The sequence below is a fragment of the Hippopotamus amphibius genome, chromosome 1 (genome assembly GCF_030028045.1).
Source record: "Hippopotamus amphibius kiboko isolate mHipAmp2 chromosome 1, mHipAmp2.hap2, whole genome shotgun sequence".
Lineage (NCBI taxonomy): Eukaryota > Metazoa > Chordata > Mammalia > Artiodactyla > Hippopotamidae > Hippopotamus > Hippopotamus amphibius.
In genome coordinates, this window is record NC_080186.1 from 162698994 (window position 1) to 162718941 (window position 19948).

The window sequence follows — 19948 nt, forward strand, 5'->3', positions numbered from 1 at the left end:
CACCTCACACTGCTAGGGTAGTGGGGTGCATTTGGTTTTCAAATTGGGTACTTTTAACACTTTAGTGCCTGACTGCTGTTCTTCAGACTTGACTCAGTCACTTGTAGCTTTATTGGTCTGAACCAGCTCCTTGTTCCCAGGTTACAGACCTGCCTATCGTTCCAATAATCCTGTTTCACTTGAATGAAGGGAGTATGTCTTAAATGTAAAGCTTCTGGTTCTCACACTGTACCCTGAGGTCCAAATGACTGTCGACGTATAACCTGATGTCTCAACCCCCAGTGAGAAGAGTCAATTCTTTGGTATTCACCAACATGGGAGGCTTCACCGGAATAGGCTTTTGCTTTGGGCTCTGCTGTTTGTTTGCAGAACACCCAAGAGCGAGCAAACATGCTCTCTTCACAGCAGTACCTTAGGGTTTTGCCATTGTAAATGGGTCTAATGTGATATGACAAGACCAGAGAAATTGGATGTAAATTTACATTTTTGAATATGCTTGTTGTTTCACATGATACATTTAGGGTATGCAGCTCCTTTTGTAGTTTTTATTTTTACTATTTAAGTTTGGAAATGATGCCAAATTTTTGTATTTCTTTAATCAATGTGTTCTCTTCGGTGATATATATTGCATTATATATTGATGTGTGTATCAATATATACTGATATGTATTACACTTACACATACAAACACATAAATAAGGGGGTGAAAACCGTAGCCTTTGCATTCTCTATAGCCTCTACAGAGAGATCCTAAGCAGCAAAATCTTGGTGTTGTGATGTACAGAAATGGAGAAGAGTATTAAACCATATTTAAGAATATACTTTGTGTGCTTGAGATTCTTTAGGACTGTTCCTAAGAAAGCTCTGAACCATGGAGACAGTGAGTGAGCCCTCCAAGGCATGTGTCAGTTTCGTCATGGTTACTAACTTTTCAGCATTAGATTTAGTTGTCTTCTGCTATATTTGCCTATGGAAGGGTATATGCAAAGGGTATCTGAGGTCATGGTCCCAGTGTTAACACCAGAGGAAAGAGGTTCCAGTTGCTAGGGCCAAACTAATTTGTATCTTACTCTATTTTACATGCATGTCAAAGGGAAACTTGACTTTTTTTTTTTAAAAAGGTGTTATCCCATGTTAACTCAACATTCCACGGAGGTAGAGATGATGCTTCCCATTTTATAATAAAACAGGCCCAAAGAGGTTAAGTAGCTGCTCTTTAGTGATGAAGCCAAATTTTATCCCAGGCCAGAGTCCAAAGTTGATTCTCTTTCTACATCTGGTTATGTTTGAGTTAATAGACTGATCCAGGTGGAAGAGCAGAAACTAAGTCTCTCCACCTTGATTGTGCATACCCGGCACAGAGTAGGAGAGCAGTAACCTAATTAAAGAGCAAGTCAGAGGCTGGCTCAGTGGAGCAGGGCTTCTAGGCTGTGTCAAAACAGAAGAGGATTTTTGCTTCATTTGCTTTTCCCAAAAGTGGACATATGTTAGAGGTATTTGGTAGTTTAGGAAGCCTAGTTAAAGTATCAAGGTGGTATGTGGTTTTCTTCAGATTTAAGTCAATGTTTTTAAAAGAATTGACCAGGAAGGGAAACTTCTGTTCACTTTGCTTTTTCAGCATACTCTCACCCAGTTTCTCATCTGATTTAGATGACAGCCTTGATGAAACCCAAGCACCCTATGGGAAGTGGCAGGCATGCCCGTGCATGGTGGAGGTACAGTTTTTTCTCCTGATGCATCCCTAGCTGCTGTTTGAAGTCAAAAGTTAGAAGGCAGCACAGTAGTGCCGATTATATGGGGTTGTGCTTGCCTGTCTGGGCCTGCAGCACTTGCTGTCTTTTGTTCTATGGCTCCAGTTCTCATGCCATGGTGCTCCCAGACAAGCACAGTTGTATTCAGGGCTGAATGCCAAAGTGGAATTTAAGCCTCATGCCAGCTTCTCCCTTATTGCCAATTTGAGTAAGCGCCTGCTGGGACTCCTACCTGCCAAGTCCCACCCTGATGGGACTGTGCCTCCCAGGGACATAGAAACTGACCAGCCAAGAAGTGGGGAAGCAATGGGTGCCAGAGTTATTAAGGATATGGCTGAATAACTGGCACTAGAAGTACATGTGAAAACAATTTATCTCCAGGGTTCTCTGACAATCAATTCCAAACCTGTCTGGGAACTCTGTTTCAGGTATAGTCTGAAATAGCTTGGCAAGCTCGTCCAGGGGCTAAGTTAAGAGCCCAGGACAAAGAGCCAGCTCTTTGGACAAACATCTCTGGTTTTGTCTTTGCCATTAATTTGACTTCTGATTCAGGTAAGTCCCTTCTTATCCCTCAGTTTCCCTATCAGTGTAAGAATGACTTTGAATCTAAAGAGCCTTTCCAGCTGTAAAGCTATCAGGATATAATGTTGAGCAGGAGAGCTGACATCTGACTAGAATAGAGATCTTGCCAGTAAGACTTTGGCCATGTCTCTGAGCATAAGTTTCCCTACCTGTAACAAATGCCTACTCCATAAGGATTGTGGTAAGGATTAAATGCAATAAGGCACGTGAAATAGGATAGTACAATGCCTGGCACTTAGCAAGGGCTCAGATGGGAGATCCCACCAGTACCTTGGTCCTCTGAAGTGGCCTGTGTGAGTTTGCACTAGCAACCACGAGGTGGTGCTAGAGTTAAGGATACTGTTTGCTCCTGGTGGGGAGATTTCTGACAAGCGTTAAGTGCCTGGGAGAGTTTGCTTACCTTTAAAATTTGGCTATATGGAGAAGGGAAATTACCAAAAGTAGGGATGAGTGAACAGAGAGGAGAAACGGAAGTCTCAATCTGGGCTTCAAGCTACCCATCTGAAAAATAACTACAGTCACTAACATTTATTCAAGTTACCATGCACTAGGCAAGGTGCTAAGTCACGTGCATCATCTCATTTAATCCTTAGGAAGACAATGTGCTAAGTACTGTTGTATATCTGCCCATTTGGTTCCAAAGTCAATGCAAATACAGGTCGTTCCTCGCTCAAGAAGAGAGAACAGGTGCTGGTACTGCTAAGAAGACAAGTCAACTCACCTCACCAACCTTTGTACGTTCAGAAACAGCCAACAACTTGGATTGCATCTGAAAGGCATCCATCTAGCAGTTATGTCCTTCCCCCAGGACATACATGTTTTGACTCATCAGCCCAGCTTAGCCGCAGCCACATTTGAGAATGGATAAAAGGAGCTCCCTTGGACTCTGTAGAGGACCCCTATAATTTATCCAGCATTTTCAAAGAAGAATGTACACACGTAATGGAATTTCTCAGAGACTAGGGCATCTGCCCCTGCTCTTAAAAAATACATTGTCAATAGGGCAATTAATGAAGTTGGAATATGGACTATGGATAAAATTATTGTATCAATGTTAAATCTCCTGAACTTGATAACTATATGTGGTTATGTAAGAGAATACCCCTTTCCTTAGGAAAAATACATTGAAGTATCACAGGGTTTAAAATAAGACACTAAGTAAATTTTTGAAATTTCAAAAATATGGAAGAAAAACATAATAGCATCATTTAACATTTTAGGGTCATCATGAATGCTTATTATAGAACAGTGTGATATAATGAGTGTTTAGGTTCTGATTCACAAGGTATCTAAAACACAACTTTGGTTTGATTCTTCATTCAAGTTTGGTTTTTACTCAGAATTTGGGTTTGACTCAGAGGTCAGCATCTAGAAGAGTTAATTCTGATGCAGGATGTGCAGCTGAGGAGAAATCCCTACTGAGTCATCCAGAGGGGCTGGGGGCTGAGGCTGGAAATTGGGCCCAGACTGGAAGGAAAAGAGCAGTGCCAGGAGAGGAGCTGCTGTCAGTCACACACCTCAGAGAGGAAATCAGCTTTGGGGTTGGACCAGTGCTGGGTGAGATGAGAGAGTATGAAGAACAGGGCTTCTTGGGGGACCCTTGACCCCTGGCTCACTAAGCAACCCTGGGGATGATGGGAAGAAGGGAAAGCTGTATCTCAAAGCTTAAAACCCATTCACAGAAAAGACGAGTATCATCAGAATCCTGCCTACAACCACACCCTTCTGTTGCCCCATACTTTCACTTAAGGAATCATAATTTTAGCACTTATAGGGGCCCTGGACCTTACCATTCCAATCCCCTAATTAAAGGGATAGGAAAGCTGAAGCCCAGAGAGCAGTACAACGACCTATCATGCTCATGCAGCAGATGACAAGAGCCAACATGAGCAGCTGATATTACAACTCCAAATTCAGTGCTCTTAGCAATGGAGGATCTGGTTATTCTTCACCTAAGCCCCTTCTCCCCACTGTTAGAGATGAGAAAAGGGAAGGTCAGAGAGAGTAAGGGAGTGGCCTCAAGCCAAAGACAGAGCTAGGAGGGGAAAGGTGGCAAACATCCAGGTGGAGTTATGAAAGTTGTTTTGAAGTCACTTCCCTGTGAGTCAGGGTTGGCTTGAGTGTGTAGATTAACTTGCTCCTCCAGCCCCCAGGGTTCCATATTAGCCCCATCTAGCTTTCCCGTACAGTCAGACTTCTGGCTGGCTCTTCCACTCTGGTGAGATACCCTGCCTGGGCTCAGCCTCTTCTGCTTGGTTCTTCATCCTAACCCAAAGGAAACCTAGGGGACAAACCCATTTTCAAGGAAGCCGGGAGATCAGGAAAGGAGGGTGGAAACTTCAGAGAGAGGCTCTCCAAGCAGGAATGGCAAGGATCTTCTGAGGTAAAGGCAAGATGCAGGAATACTGTTACGTGGGGGAAGGGAGGTGAGAGCTGGGCTTCAGAACGAGGAGAAATCAGGGCTTGATGCTGGAATGTCTGACCCAAGTTACATGGCTGTCCAGACCTAAGTATATTCCCAGGCTAGGCTGAGGAGTGGGATGGACCAACCACCTCACATCGCAATCCCCAACGGAGGGCTTGTAAAGGGGGACTCTCTTTGTAATGGGACAGGATGTCTGAGGAAGAAGAATTGCATTCCTGTGCCCAGGGCTAGAGGTCCTCCCTCACACCCTGTCAAACTTGGATGAGAGAGAGAGAGAGCAAGCGAGCAAGGAAGGGGCTCTGCTCCTCCCTGGGGAGCTGAGCAAAGGCCCTCAAAAACTCAGTCTTCTCCAGACTCTCTTTCCACAGACATAGCTCATTGCCACCTATATTCCTTATATTGTGCTTGGGTTAACTCTGGTCTCATTCTTTCATTCAGAAAGCATTTACAGACATTTCCTGTGTACCGGGCCCTGTTGTAAGATGCTGGGATACAGTGGTGAAAAACAGTCACTGTCCCTGCCCCTCAGCACTTACTCTCCAGCAGGGGAGACAGCAAGAATGACAATAAAAGGAGTATTAGAGGACAAGGGAAGGGCACCCCCACTTCATCTGGTGGTGGCTGAGCTGCCTGGTAAGCCAGGATCAGTCTGGAGAGGTGAGAGGTGAGTTTGGAAAGGCAGATGTGTTGGTCCTGACTTGACCCAAAGGCCAAGAAACCATTCAGATTTTAGGACACTTTTTTCACCCTGCTATCATTTTTGTCCTTGATTGTTTATTAACACTTTTATTAAGGTATAATTTACAAACTATAAAGTTACCCACTGTAAGTATACCTTGGTGATTTTTTTGAAATACATTCATACACTTGTGCAAACATTACACAATCCAGTGTCCATCTCTCAAAAAGGTCTTTTGTGCCCCTCTGTAAGTCAATCCTTGCTCACTCCCAACCCTAGGCAACTAATGATCTGCTGTCTCTATTGCTTTGACTTTCCTAGAAATTTCATGTTACTGGAATAATGCAATATGTAGTCTTTTACATCAGGTTTCTTTCACTTAGCTTCTTTCATTTAGATGGATTTTTTACATACATCCATGTTGTTGCATATTTGTTTCTTTTTATTGTTGAGTAGTGTGATACAACAGGAAATATGTATTTGGTCTTTGTCTCCTGTTCTTTGCACACAGCTTCTCTAAAACCCTTGGAATCTCTAGAGTGATGAGTGTCTTTTGTACGCTAACGAGATGTCCAGATAGTTTCAAGAAGAGGGCTGCTTGCCCAAAAAAAACAGGATTACAGGGTTGGAAGGTTCAGCCCCACCCCAAGAAAGGGGCTTGAGATCAAATCACCAATGGCCAATGATTTAATCAATAATGCCTACATGATGATGCTTCCATAAAAACCCCTAAATTATGGAGTTCAAAGAACTTCCATGGACACACCAAGGTACTGGGAGTGATCTTTGTAATTCTGTATGAATTTGAGGATCAACTTTTCCATTTCTGCAAAAAAGGCCAATGGAACTTTGATCGAGATTGCACTGAATCTCCAATTGCTTTGGGTAGTATTGCCATCTCAAAGACATTAGGTCTTCTAATCCACAAACACAAGATGTCTTTCTGTTTATTTAGGTCTTCTTTAATTTCTTTCAACTGTGTTTGTAGTTTTCTGTGTATAATTCTTTTATTTCCTTGGTTAAATTTATTCCTAGGTATTTTATTATTTTGGATGCTACTGTAAATGGAATTGTTTTCTTACTTTCCTTTTTGGATTGTTCATTGCTGGTGTCATTCTGGTTTTGATTTTCATTTTCCTGATGACTAATGTTGTTGAACATCTTTTCATGTGCTCATCAGCCATTCATATATCTTTTCTGGTGAAATGTAATCTTTCATTCTTAATCTCCCACTCTGTATTTCCATGAGTGGAGACTCCCTTTGTCTCTCAGATACTTTCTCCCTACTTCCATTTCTCTTTAATTTCAAAAAGTACTTAACAGCTGGAGGGATAGCATAGTGCAAGGGGTTAACAACACAGATACTGGAACCATATCTAGGTCCCACCCTACCACTTACTAGCTGCATGACCATACTTAACTTCTCTTTCAGTTTTTTCAAGATTTAAATAGGGTGTTTTGTTAAATAAACTAAGCTTTTATTTCATTTGTTACATGAAATAACTACAGCCTACTACAGCCAAGCATTGTGCTACAATGCAGTCATGAGCAAAAGAGACACAGCCATTGAGTTTCCAATGCACTATTTCAGCGAATATGAAACCCCAATTGCAATTAACACCTGAGGGAGGGCCACAGGTGAGTGTCTGTCACAGGGCATTTTGTCATGGCTGTCACCTTTTCTGAAGACACTGGTGCTTTCATTGAGCACAGGAGATGTTAGGTACGCAAAGAGGAGAAAGAGCATCCCAGGCAGTGAGAACACGCAGGGGGCGGCAGAGAATACTGTTGAGGAGGTAAGTGGAGAGCAGTGTGGATGAAGCTCAGAGAATGAAAAGGGAATGTGGTGGAAGATGAAGCTACAAGAGAGGCCAGAATGGGCAGACCAGGTTGAGACTCAAAGGCCTTGCTGAAAACTTGAAATTTTAATCTGAAGAATAGGAGAAGCCGATGAGGTGTTTTAAGCAGAAGGGTGACAAATTCAGATTTGTTTTTCAAAGAGATCCTTCTGGGCCCAGTGCAGTTTGAGAAGAGAGCATGAGGCTGGGTCTCAAAATACTGGAACACTTAATATCCAAATAGAACATTGCACATCGAAACATGTAAGCAATGAAAGTGATCACCCACAAGCCAAATGCTGCTGAGAATTACTCTAGAAAGATGAAGACTGAAAAAAATTTACTCGACTCAGAGTCAGGAGGTTCCTGGTAACAGCTAAGCAGCCCCCAAACACCGCTGCTCAGACCTCAGAGTCTGTCTGCCCTCTCTATAGCCCCATAGCCACTGCCTCAGGACTTCCCCTCTGGCAGATCAGAGCAGGTCTTTCTCAATAAGCTTTTTAGGAGGCTTCCCTGGCAGCTCTCCCCGCTGGCTGCACCAGCTACATCACAGAGCCAGGCCAGCTTGACCACATCTACCTATCTCATCTAACCTACTTCACAAATTTGGCTGCTTGGGAGCCAGAGGTACCTACTGGGTGCCAGCACGTAGGCAGCCTCATGCCACGGCTAAGCGCTCCTCTGAAGTCAGACACCAGTGCCTAACACAGCTCCACCACTTATCAAGATCTTGGCTGAAACTGTTTTCCAATTTGTAAAACGCTGTAACGATGAAGCATGCATCAAATACTCCACCTAGGGAATTAGCTATCATAGGTTCATATTCATTCATTCAACAATTGTTTATTGTGCAATTAATAACAGGGATATGATAGTCAACTAGGCAGACATCATCCATGTCAACACAGAATGCCTAATCTAGTGGGGGACCCAGTCAAGCAAAGATTCAGTGCTTTGATGGGAAAAGCACAGCGTACTGGCAGAGGATTAGGTGGGTGGGGGAACAAAAGTCACCCCCTAGTCTTGATAGGGAGGGTTGGTTTTTCTTTGGGGAAGATCACTCATTATAGCATAAAGACAAGGTTGGTGCCATTGGCAAGCAAAGGTTTGTTTCCTGTCCTTAAAGAGAATTTTATTTGGTTGAGGAGGCAAGCACAGGAAAACAATGAAAAGAAAAATGCAAAGAAATCCCAGGCAACTGTTATATTGGGTCTCACCCCGGCTTTTTTTGCAAAAAGTCTCAGCTTATCTATACTCAGGTTCCAAATATCCCCACCATAGAGAAGCCTAAAAGCTGGGCCCCAGGCCCACTGGAGTATCTCTCTCAAGACAGGGAGCAGCCCAGGATCCCTACTGCTCTGTAGGGTTTTCCTAGGCTCAAAGCCCTCTCACCCAGAAGTGAACACAAGGCCTACCCAGCAGAGGCCTGGGGTTCCTGCAAATTCTGTAGCTGGAGAGGAGGCTACAGGAGCTCCTACCGCATCTCCCCAGCTCTGCCTTCCTCCTCTGCTAAGCTCAGCTATAAATAGCTTGCTAGTTTCCAGCTGGGGATCTCCCAGCCCTGCAAGGAGTAAGCACCACCTTCTCACCCTGTGCTGCCCTCAGCCTGGAGCAGGAAGGGGTGGTAGCTGACAGGGGAAGAAGACTAGATGAAGGGAGGGCCAGAAACAGCACCACAGAGAAGCTGGCCACTGGACTACATTACCCACAATCCCATATCATAATTGGAAGGAAGAGGCTGCTGGGAGCCTGCAGCCTTAGATAGGAAAAAGGTCAGAGGCGTCCTAGTTGCTGGGTGTGCAGCCCAGGCCCAGACCCGGCTTTTTCCAAACTCTAACCCCTAAACATTCAGTCATGGGCCTTAGAGATCATCGCCTCTCCATGCACCCAATTCACAGGCACTCAGGCAGACAAAACTTCTATTTTGACCTTATTCGGGGGTGGGTCGGTGTGTGGGTGGGTGTGTGTGTGTTTACCACCAAACACTGGAAGTCTGTGAGTGATTTTACTCTGGATTAAGCCCAAAGGCTTCATAGTGCCAAAAGTCCCCTCTCTGGCATATTACTTGACTCGTTACTCCCAAGCTCTGAGCTATTCTTTCCCTGCCTCACCTGAGGAAGAGCAAATGCTCACAGGTTGGTCCATGTTGCACATCTGGAAGCACTGGGGGGCGGGTGTTCAGGAACTGCTGCTGGTTGGGTCTCTGCTGAAGTCTGGTCCCTCTCCGACCTTTGCTCATCTCCCAGCAGATATTCAGGGTAATCACGTGGCTGAGGCAGGTGTACGCACCTGAAGGCACTATGGCCTGTGGGGGCTTGCTGGTTCCTGCAGTGGATAAACCAGAGCTGTCAGGCTGAGCAAGTGAAGCCGTTCTGGGTGGTGGAGATACCCAGTGGGCAATGATCCAGACCTCAGTGCCACTGCAGGTGTACACCTGCCCCAGCTCTGGCTCCCCCCACCCCAACCTTCCAATTTTCCACACAGAGTCAAACTAACATGCTGGGTTCTGGGGCTCGCGAAGCTCCAGACCACAGGCAGCGTAGCAGGTGAAGACTTTAGAGGCTGGACCTAAAGTAGGGGACCTCCGTCCAAGGTGAAAACGCGCTGTGGCTAGCCTGACAACGGGGTCCTTTCCCTCTTTCCCCTCGCTCAGATACAATAACAACTCTCATCTACTGAGCCGGGCACCAGGAATGCAAAGATGAGTAACATCGAATCACTGTCTCAATAAATAAACGATGTGTTAGGTGCATCACAGGCCTGTGGAGGGGTGGGAAGGACTTCCAGATGGCCAGAGGTCTGAAACAAGTAGCAGTTCTACCAGCATGGCGTGGGAAGAGCACTCCAGGCAGAGGGACAGCTTGAGTAAAGACGGGGAGGAGCGAGAAAAGGCAAGCGGAGAGGAAGGCAGGGAGAGAGAAATACCGAAGACCGACTAGCAAAATGCAAGCGGAGGTGCGCGGCGAGCGAGGAGCACAGGCCCTCGCACCACACTTAGTAGTAGTTTGGGCTTTAAGCCCCCGGCCGGGAGCCGCGGGAGGAACTCCAGCAAAGTCGGCTGCGCTTAGAGAAGTAGGGGGGAAAGTGGGACAAAATATGAAACCGGCGGGAGAGCGGGAACCTCAGACCCTCTGGGGACGCCCAAGTCTGCCTGTCCCGCGTTTACCTCAGCCAGGCCGGGCCGTGCGTTCCCGGCCCCGCCGTCGCCCCCTTCTTGGCACCGGGTCTCCTGGCCGCCGGCTGCCGGGCGCGGGCGGACCCGGAGGGCCGAGCTCCCGCCCACAGCCGCCCGCGGGCCGCCTGCCAGACTCGCCGGGAAGGAAGCGCCTTGTATGGGCCTCAGACAGGGAGGAAGCTCCTGGCAGGGCCCCGGGCGGAAGCGCCATATATAGCGAGGGGCGGGCCGGGGGCGGGGAGCGCGCCCGAGATGGAGGTCGCTTCCGCCGCCGCGAGGCGGAGCCGTCCCGGCCACCCCACCCCCACCCCCACCCCCACCCCGCGCCGGGCCCGCGACCCCCCGCCGGACCCCTCCGACCCCAGGAGGTACGCACAGCGCCCGACACAGCTCCCTGGGCGCCGGAGCTGTGGAAATTGGGGGCGGGGGGCGGGGGGCGGAGTCCAGGCCAGCTTTGACGCCTGACCGAGCGGACATGGATTCCTGGCCCCAAGCGCTTGCTCTGTGACCTTGGGCAAAATGCTTTCGTCTCTGAGCCTCAGATTCCTCTTCCTCCGAGGGGTGGAGATAAAAATGAAAGGATGCCTGTTAAGCACCTCCGGGAGCGGCAAGGCCCGCAGTGACAGCGCGTTCCCCCTAACAATTATGTGCGGCGGGGGTGGGGGTGGGGATTCCCAGTCCCCTGCTGTGTCCCTTTAGCCTCTGCCTAGCCTGCCTGGTGCCTGGGGCCTATATGGAACTGACGCCTTCAGAAGGTATCTTTCTAGAAGAAAATAGGGCTACCTTATTAAGGTCTAGAGTTTTCCCTTCCAAGCTGTGGGATTCAGACAGACGGTGTTCCAACCCCAGCTTCTCCCCTTCCAGCTGATTGATGCTGGGAAGGCGACTTACCTTCTCTAAATCTCAATTTCCTCATCTGTAAAATGGGGATAATAATTCTAGGTTTGCAGGGTTGTTGTGCTAATCAAATGAAACTGTGTGTGTGTGTGTGTGTGTGTGTGTGTGTGTCAGAGAGAGAGAGAACGTGCCTAACTCTGGAGTAGGTGCTTAATTAATGTCAGTTCCTCAGTTCTCTGTGCACTTCACCAGCTGGGGGTGGGGAGAAGGAGATAAGAAGGGCTAAGTAAGCTTGGCCATTCTTCCTGGAAGTCCTGCCCTCTTGGAGGAGACTGTCCCTTTTTTGGCATCTATGGGACCTTGTTGCCAATATTTGGTTCTTCTTCCAAAGGCCCTAATGCTCCCCTTTGTCAGTTCAGCCACCACCCCAATGACCTGCTGTCTTTGCCTGCTGCTCTTCTCTACCTACCCCAGAGCCTAGCTTACCTCCTGCACTGGCTGGCAAGGGCAAAAACAACCTGGAGGAAGTTGAAGTTCCCATCACAGCCAGAACCCGAAAACCTGGTATCTAGGACATCATCCCCTCTCACACCTGCTGTCAGTACCACACCCACACATTTCAACAAGAGATGGATATCAATGTCAGAGAAACATTTCCCAATCCTCCCTTGTTGGCCCTGCCCTGCTCTCATCAGCTCTGCCTGTACTGGAGTTCCACTTAAAGCTAACCTGAATCTTCTTGCCTCTCAGTCGCAGTTCCATCCTGCAGTTAGCAGCCCCTAAGAGGTTCCAGGCAAGTTTGTGGACACACACAATAGATGTGTCACCCACGGCCTTGTTTCCTTTCATCCTTGTTGTGTGAGGAGGCTGTCGTTGGCATGGTAACCTTCCCTGTAAAAGTTGCAGCCCTCAAGGATGTTTTTCAATTCCAGCAGGGACGTAGCTCCTTCCCCCCAACCTCCCCTCCACACCTCCCCCACCACCACCCCACCCCCCCCACCCCCCTGGGTAGATCATAGGGTGACATGTAGCTGTGTCATTCTGGCCTCCTACAGAATGGGGACACAGTGCTGGTGGCACAAAAGAGGGACTGGTTCGTGGAGGGCAGCAAACGGCTTAAGGGAGATGCTGATTGGATCTCTGAGGAACAGGTTCCTTCTGTCCTACATGTTGATCCTTGGCCACCCACAGAAACCAGTTCTGAGGCCCAGAGTATTTAGGGAGCCACTCAAGATCTCGTGGCTAATGATAAACACACATCTTCATTAAAATCAGGCACCCAACAAATGGCATGATGCCCAGTGCTTAAACCTGTAGAATAAGCTGATAAACCAAAAAGCCTCCAGAATCCAGTGATTTCCTTTTTCCTCAGTCCCTCTGGGGAATAAATGAATACTTATTAACCATCTCCTGTGTTCCAGTTTCTCCATATATTCTTTAAACTAATTCTTCCCACAGTCCTTTGAGGGAGGTATCAGAACACTCGTTTTATAAACAGGGAAACTAAAATTTGGGGAGAGATCTTAAGCAACTTGACCAAAAATACGTGGCCATTGAGTAGTGGCACTGAGACTGGCATCCAGGTCTTCAGACTCCCAATCCCACACAAAAGTCCTGCGTTCCTTTGTATTTGTGACTGTGCTACTGATAAAGAAATCCTTGCCCCCAGGTTCCAAGGCGTTGCCTTTCTAGGAGGTCCTCAGGAGTGAGATGGGCCTCAGCATGAGTCTCGGCGGCCACGGGGTCCTGCGTGGCCCTATGTGGCGCAGCAGCAGCAGCGGCAGTGTCCTTGTTCTCAAACCTGAGGCTTCCTCCTGCCAGCTGCCTTGTCTCTGTCATGGAGTTTCCCCAGCAGAGGGCAAGCCGAGGGAAAGTGGTTCCCGGCTGCCAGCCTCATCTAGACAAAAATGCATCAGCGCCAGCCCTGGCTTCCCTCAGTCCCTCCAGAGTGAGCATATTCAGCTCCCCCGCAAAAGGGAGGGGCAGAGAGACACAGAGCAAAAAAAGGAAACTTCCATTTCTTTCTCTGGCTAGGAGTCACTTGGCTTCAAGCTACAACTCATCTTGTAGGCGGGGAAGATTAATACTGATCCTCTGGAGATTATAAAATCTCTAAAATGAACCCTTGGGCAAAAGGTTTGCTAGGGAGAGAGGCTAGTAGGAAAGCCCGAGGTTTGAGTGCGGCAGGAGGGAAGGAGAGACAGTCTCAGGAGGGAGAGAAGCCCCTGATCTCCTCTCATGCTCCTTTCTGGGTGTCATTCTTCTTTCTGTAGGACTTTTGTCCTTTTGCCCAAAAAGACAAGAATAGTCCTGTCCTGGCAACTGAGCAGGGTGAGGGAGGAAGCAGTAGGAGGAGGGAACTATCAGATTGTCACATCAATCAAAACAGGGCATGCGTTAATAGTATTAATAGTATTTATTTACAGTGTGTCAACCACTCTTCATCTATTATCTCATTTAATAGCTCCTACTGTTATCCCTTTTTTTAGAGAAAAAGAAACCGAGGTTTGTGGGACTTCTTAATGACAGTAGCTCCCAATGGGAGTAGGCCAAGCACTCTGTAGATAGTGTCTCATTTAATCCTCACCGCAAACCAGTGAGAAGGAACCATTGTGCCCATTTTCTCCAGGTGAAAACTAAGGCTCCGAGAAGTGGGGAATTTGCCTGTGATCACTAAGTAATGTAAGTGGCAGAGTGAAGGATTAGAATTTGGATGTGTGACTCTGGAACACACGTGCTCAACACTTTGTCTTGCTGCCACCAAGGCTTCTCCACGCCTTCAAGGACTCCTGCTCACATAGCCTGAGACCACAAATATCTGCCCACACCTGCATTTCCCTGCATTTTGCCACACAGGTGAAAACCTGGCCAAGAGTATTCACTTGGTTTAGTTCAAACTTGCCACCAGTCTTTCTAGGGCCTGAAGAGATGGACCTGAGTAACATGGGGCACTGTGTCTTAGGGCTCTGACTGTCTCGCATCCAGACTCCTGAAGGAGGAGGAAACCTAGGGAGGTCTTTACTACCCTCCCCATGTCTTGAGATTTCCCTAAGAGATACAAAGATGTATAAATTGAACAACCCTCAGGAGGTCTCCTTGAGACCCAGGAAGGTGCTTCTTGCAGGAAAGGATGGAGAGACCTGCAGTTTCAACCAGTGAGACCCGAAAGCAGCAGCCTCTCCAGCTGGGCAGGCTCCCAGTGGCCTTCCTCAGAGGCTCCTCCACACTGTTACATGAGCAGATTTCATCGCTCCCACCCCCACTGCAGGGCTGTGGGGGTGGAAAACACTTGGAATCCTGAGTCAGAGGCAAGGTTCCACTTCACTTTCCCTGGAACAGCAAGTCAAGGATGCAGCCGGCAGTGTATCTGGAAAGGAAGGGTAACTGGAAAGTGAAAAACAATAGTGCTCACTTCCTTCCCTACCATTTCTTTTATTTTAAAAACATTTTATGTATTTAATTTTTATCACAACATATGATGCACATTCATAGCAGAAAATACATGTGATGGAGATGAGGTTTATTAGTGTGAGTGTTCTTCCCTTTTTTCTCTCCTAACTCACCCATCCACCACAGGGTTTCCAGCTCAGAATCCAATCCCACTTTCCAGTTTAGAGTATTCAGTCTTTGCCAGCCCAGTTCCTGGACATATTGTAATGCAGAATCAGAATTGGGGGGAGGGGAGTAGTTAGAGATGTAGAGCCTGAGAGGCTGGGAAAAGGAAGGACTTGAGCAGAGAGTCTAAGTTGGTCTATTTAATAAAGAACAAGGAAGGAGAGGGAGAAGGAAAGTTAGAAAGATAAAGTAGGAGGACGTTTACGAAGTATGGCTGTGGGGCATTAAGTGGATTCCCCACAATTCCCCAAGTAGAGATTGAAACAGCTTTGTGTTTTCTGACTCCAGGATCATAATTCATTATTTGCAACTCTTTATTGCAAACCTTGTAGAGCTTTGACCACGTAGAAATCCAGAATTTATTAGGGCTCCATACAGACAAGTACAAAATATCATTATTTGATAAGTGAAAGAAAACAGTCAAGTATTTATCCTGCCTTTTTTTTTTTTTAAACAACTATGATTAAGCCTAAGTTCATCATCAACAAATTCTGGCTAACAAATGCAAATGGAATGATAGAATTACAAAATCGCCATTTCGTAACCTCTAATGAGATAATAGATTTAAACAATAATCATCAGTCATCCAGGATTCCTAAAACCATTGGGTGGTGAAGGATTTATAATATCAGTAATACTTGAACCTACCAATTAATTTTAATATCACAAAAAGAGAGACCAGGACTTCCTAGGTGGCTCAGTAGTTAAGAATCTACCTGCCAATGCAGGGGACACGGGTTCGATCCCTGCTCCAGGGAGATCCCACATGCGGCAGAGCAACTAAGGCGGTGTGCCAAAACTATTGAGCCCATGTGCCGCAACTACTGAAGCCCACGTGCCTAGAGCCTGTGCTCCGCAACAAGAGAAGCCATGGCAATGAGGAGCCCACGTACCACAATAAAGATTAGCCCTCGCTTGCTGCAACTAGAGAAAGCCCTTGTGCAGCAATGAAGACCCAACACAGCCAATTAATTAATTAATTTAAAAAAAGAGAGAGAGACCACCCAAGAAAACTGAAAATGTATGTTCATATAGAAACCTGTATATAATGTTCATAGCAGCAGAATTATTCATAATAGCCAAAGTGGAAGCAACCCATTAACTGATAAGAGGATTTTTTAAATGTGGTATATCCGTACAATGGAATGTTATTCAGCCAAAAAAAGGGGGAATGAAGTACTGATACATGTTACAACACGGATAAACCTTAAAAATATTATGCTAAGTGAACGGAGATACCAAAGACCATGTATTTTATTATTTTATCTACATGAAATGTCCAGAATAGGCAAGTCCATAGAGACAGAAAGTAGATTGGCGGCTGCCAGGTGCTGGGGGTGGGTAGAATGGGGATGACGGCCAACAGGTACAAGTTCTTTAGGGGGTGATAGTAATGTTCTGGAACTGGGTAGTGGCAATAGTTGTACAACATTGTGACTATATTAAAAACCACTGAATTGTACACTTTAAAGTTTAATTTTTATGCTTTATGAATTATTTTTCAATTAAAAAATATCTAGAAAATTAAAGAGAGAGAACCAAAAATCATCTCTTGATGTATTGCAGAAGCAAGTACATAGCATGACCTAAAAAGTGAACCTGAATTTAATCAAAACTCTATGTATAAAAATGAGTTTATAGGAGATTCATGGGATAGAAGGATGTAGTAAATAACATGAGGGGAAAAAATCAATGCAATCTGTCAAATCCTAAAAATGGGGAATTCTTCAGGACAAGTAACCTGGTTTCTTCAATAAATACCAAGGGCAACTATTATGGATGAAAAGAAGCTTAAAAGACATATGGGGCTTCCCAGGTGGCTCAGTGGTTAAGAATCTGCCTGCCAATGCAGGGGACACGGGTTAGATCCCTGGGCCGGGAAGATCCCATATGCCGCAGAGCAAACTAAGCCCACCAGCCACAACTACTGAGCCTGTGCTCTAGAGCCCACCAGCCACAACTGTTGAGCTCACATGCTACAACTACTGAAGCCTGCATGCCTAGAGCCTATGCTCTGCAACAAGAGAAGCCACTGCAATCAGAGGCCCGCACACTGCAATGAAGAGTAGCCCCCACTCGCCACAGCTAAAGCCCGTGCAGCAACGAAGACCCAATGCAGCAAATAAATAAATAAAATTTTAAAAATAAATAAATGAGAATAAAAAAATAAAAGACATAACCAAATGCAAAATGTAGTCTTTTTTAGGTCTTGATTCAAACAAAGGAGCTTAAAAAATACTCATAAAGATATATACTGAAGTATTTTCAGATGAAATTATGTAATGTCTGGAATTTGCTTCAAAACAATCCAGTGTGTGGTGGCAGGGAGTGAGGAAGGAAGTGTAGATGAGACAAGACCAGCTGTGAGTTGACAGGTGCTGAAATGATTGTTAGATACAGAGAGGTTCATTACACTACTCCCTCCTACTTTTGTGAATGTTTGAAAATTTACACACACACATAAAAATAAGGCTTGATTTATCCATGAAATTGGGGCATATTTAGGTTATATATTATTTAGATACTTCCCTGGTGGCACAATGATTAAGAATCCACCTGCCAATGCAGGGGACACGGGTTCAATCCCTGGGACAGGAAGATCCCACATGCCTCGGAGCAACTAAGCCCATGCGCCACAACTACTGAGCCTGTGCTCTAGAGCCTTTGAGCCACAACTACTGAGCCCACAAGCCACAACTACTGAAGCCCGCACGCCTAGAGCTCAAGCTCCGCAACAAGAGAAGCCACGGCAATGAGAAACCCACGCACCACAACAAAGAGTAGCCCCCCCGCTGGCCACAACTAGAGAAAGCCTGAGCACAGTAACAAAGACCCAGCGCAGCCAATAAATATATAAATAAATAAATCTTAAAAAAAAAAGAAAAAAGAGAATCTGCCTGCCAATGCAGGGGGCACAGTTTCGATCCCTGGGCCAGGAAGATCCCACACGCTGTGGAACAACTAAGCCCGTGAGCCGCAACTACTGAGCCCATGTGCCACAACTACTGAAGCCCAAGCGCCTAGAGCCTATGCTCCACAAAAAGAGAAGCCACTGCAATGAGAAGCCTGCATATCGCCATGAGGAGTAGCCCCCACTCTTAGCAACTAGAGAAAGCCTGAGCGTGCAGGAACAAAGATCCAACACAGCCATAAATAAATAAATAAATAAATAAATAAATAAATAAATAAATAAATAAAATTTATATTAAATAAATAATTGTATGAAATGTTTAAGAAAAAGTTATATATTATTTAAAGGTAAATGGGCTAAGAACAAATAATTGAGTTTGAGGTCACTTGTGCTTTATTGAAAGCTGAAATTAAAGAGCATATATAAAATCTGAAGTGACCAGTCAAATTAATCTCATCATTATTGTTTTTGTTACAATAACTAAATTGGAAGTGGAGCAGGGGGACGAGGACCCTCCCAAGGAGGCAGGAAGCAGTGCAGCCTTTCAAACACCCAGAAACACAGTCAAACTAAGTTGTTGGCCTTCTGGTCCCAACCTGCATTTCCAGCCCCATTTCTTGCCTCTCCCTTTCCTTGCCTTCAGGCCACACCACCATTAATTCACAGGTTCCTGAACACCCTGGCTTCCTTGCCTTTTGTACTTGTTATTCCCTCTGCCTGTAAATCCCTCTCCTGTGAACGCCCCATCTTCCTTCTACACCCTGTTCTCCTCCTTCACAGGATTAGTCACTCCCTGCTCCATACACACCTCTATCACACTGTAAGGCAATTATTTATTTCTAAATCTCCCTCCACCCAATTCTGTGATGCCCCAGACTCTATCTTGTTTATGTCTACATGCTCAGGGCCTGACAGAAAGCAGGTAGCATTTGATGAATGTGTTTTGGATAAACACATTCAGGCTGACTGAGTGACTGAGGAGCAGCATAGACTTTGGATGGCCCAGTACTCAGTCTGGCCCCAAGGGTTACCCAGACTTGGGCTTTCCCAAGATGTGCCTGCTAAACTGGGGTACAACAAAGCAAACAGTTTGGTCCAAGAACAACCAACAAGACTGCCTGGTTAACCTCAACTCAGTTATAAGCAGAAGAAAGAAGTTTAAGAGAAAAACTTTGAGCCTGGTAGTGTGCATGAATTGTGTATCAGAAATGGGGACAGAGATAATTTGGTGATGGGGGCAAGATCTCAAGAGTTCTGTGAGAAATAGGATGGCAAGCTAATAAAACAACAGTGCTTTCTGACTTTTAAAAAACCTCCAGCCCCCAAATTTAGAAGCTAGCAACAACTCACTGATGCTTCTATCCTGCCAGCCCCAACAGACAATCCGCCTACAAGGAATATTAAACAGCAAACCTGTGTCCTCTCGGCAAAGAATCTAGAGCCCTGAGTCCCTATAAAATCTTTTCCTTCTTTTCTTGTTAGCACTCTTAACATCTTACAACTGAAGGAGCAGATCTGTGCAGGGGGAGAAAATACTTCATCAGAGGATCTTCATAACGACCCCTACATCCGCCAGATTCTAGAAAATAACTATTTGCTTACCTAGTCTTATTTTTTCCTTTCCTTTCATAAATAGAGTTACTTTCTTCTGATGATTAAAAAAATTCTGCTTATTTGGAAAATACAGAAAAGTACACAAAAGGAAATAAAATTTCCCATAATCCTAGCAGAAGTAACATTAACATTTGATGTATGCGTGTGTGTGCATGTGTGCATTTTACATAATTGGGATCATGTCATATAGAGTTTTATATATTTATCACTTAGTATATTGTGAGTATTTTTTCAGGTCAATAATTATTTTAGAACATGATCTCTAATGACTGCCTAGTAGTCCACCATAAAACTATTTACTTCAGCTATCACCCATAGGACATTTATGTTGTTGCCAGTTTTTCTCCATTACGAATAATACACTGTAATTAACAGCAGTCCTGGAAGAATTACTAGGTCAGAGGGCATGAACTTTTATAAGGTTTTTGGTGCATGTTGTTGAATTGCCCTCAGGAAGGCTTGTACCAGTTTATTCTCCCTCCATCAGTGTGTGAGACTTTCGTACATCAAAGTGCTATCCC

The 19948-nt window shown here is 45.6% G+C and overlaps 1 long non-coding RNA gene across 1 annotated transcript in view; it reads right to left on the reverse strand.

Annotated features, from left to right (window-relative positions):
• The window catches only part of LOC130852853 (uncharacterized), a 31090-nt gene extending 20536 nt beyond the window's left edge, over nucleotides 1–10554 (reverse strand). Inside the window, exons 1-2 of the long non-coding RNA XR_009053562.1 lie at nucleotides 10442–10554; nucleotides 9387–9600 (exon numbers count right to left, since the gene is read on the reverse strand). This is a non-coding gene — a long non-coding RNA (uncharacterized LOC130852853). The remainder of the gene's footprint in view (nucleotides 1–9386; nucleotides 9601–10441) is intronic.
• Between the last annotated feature and the right edge of the window lie 9394 nt (nucleotides 10555–19948).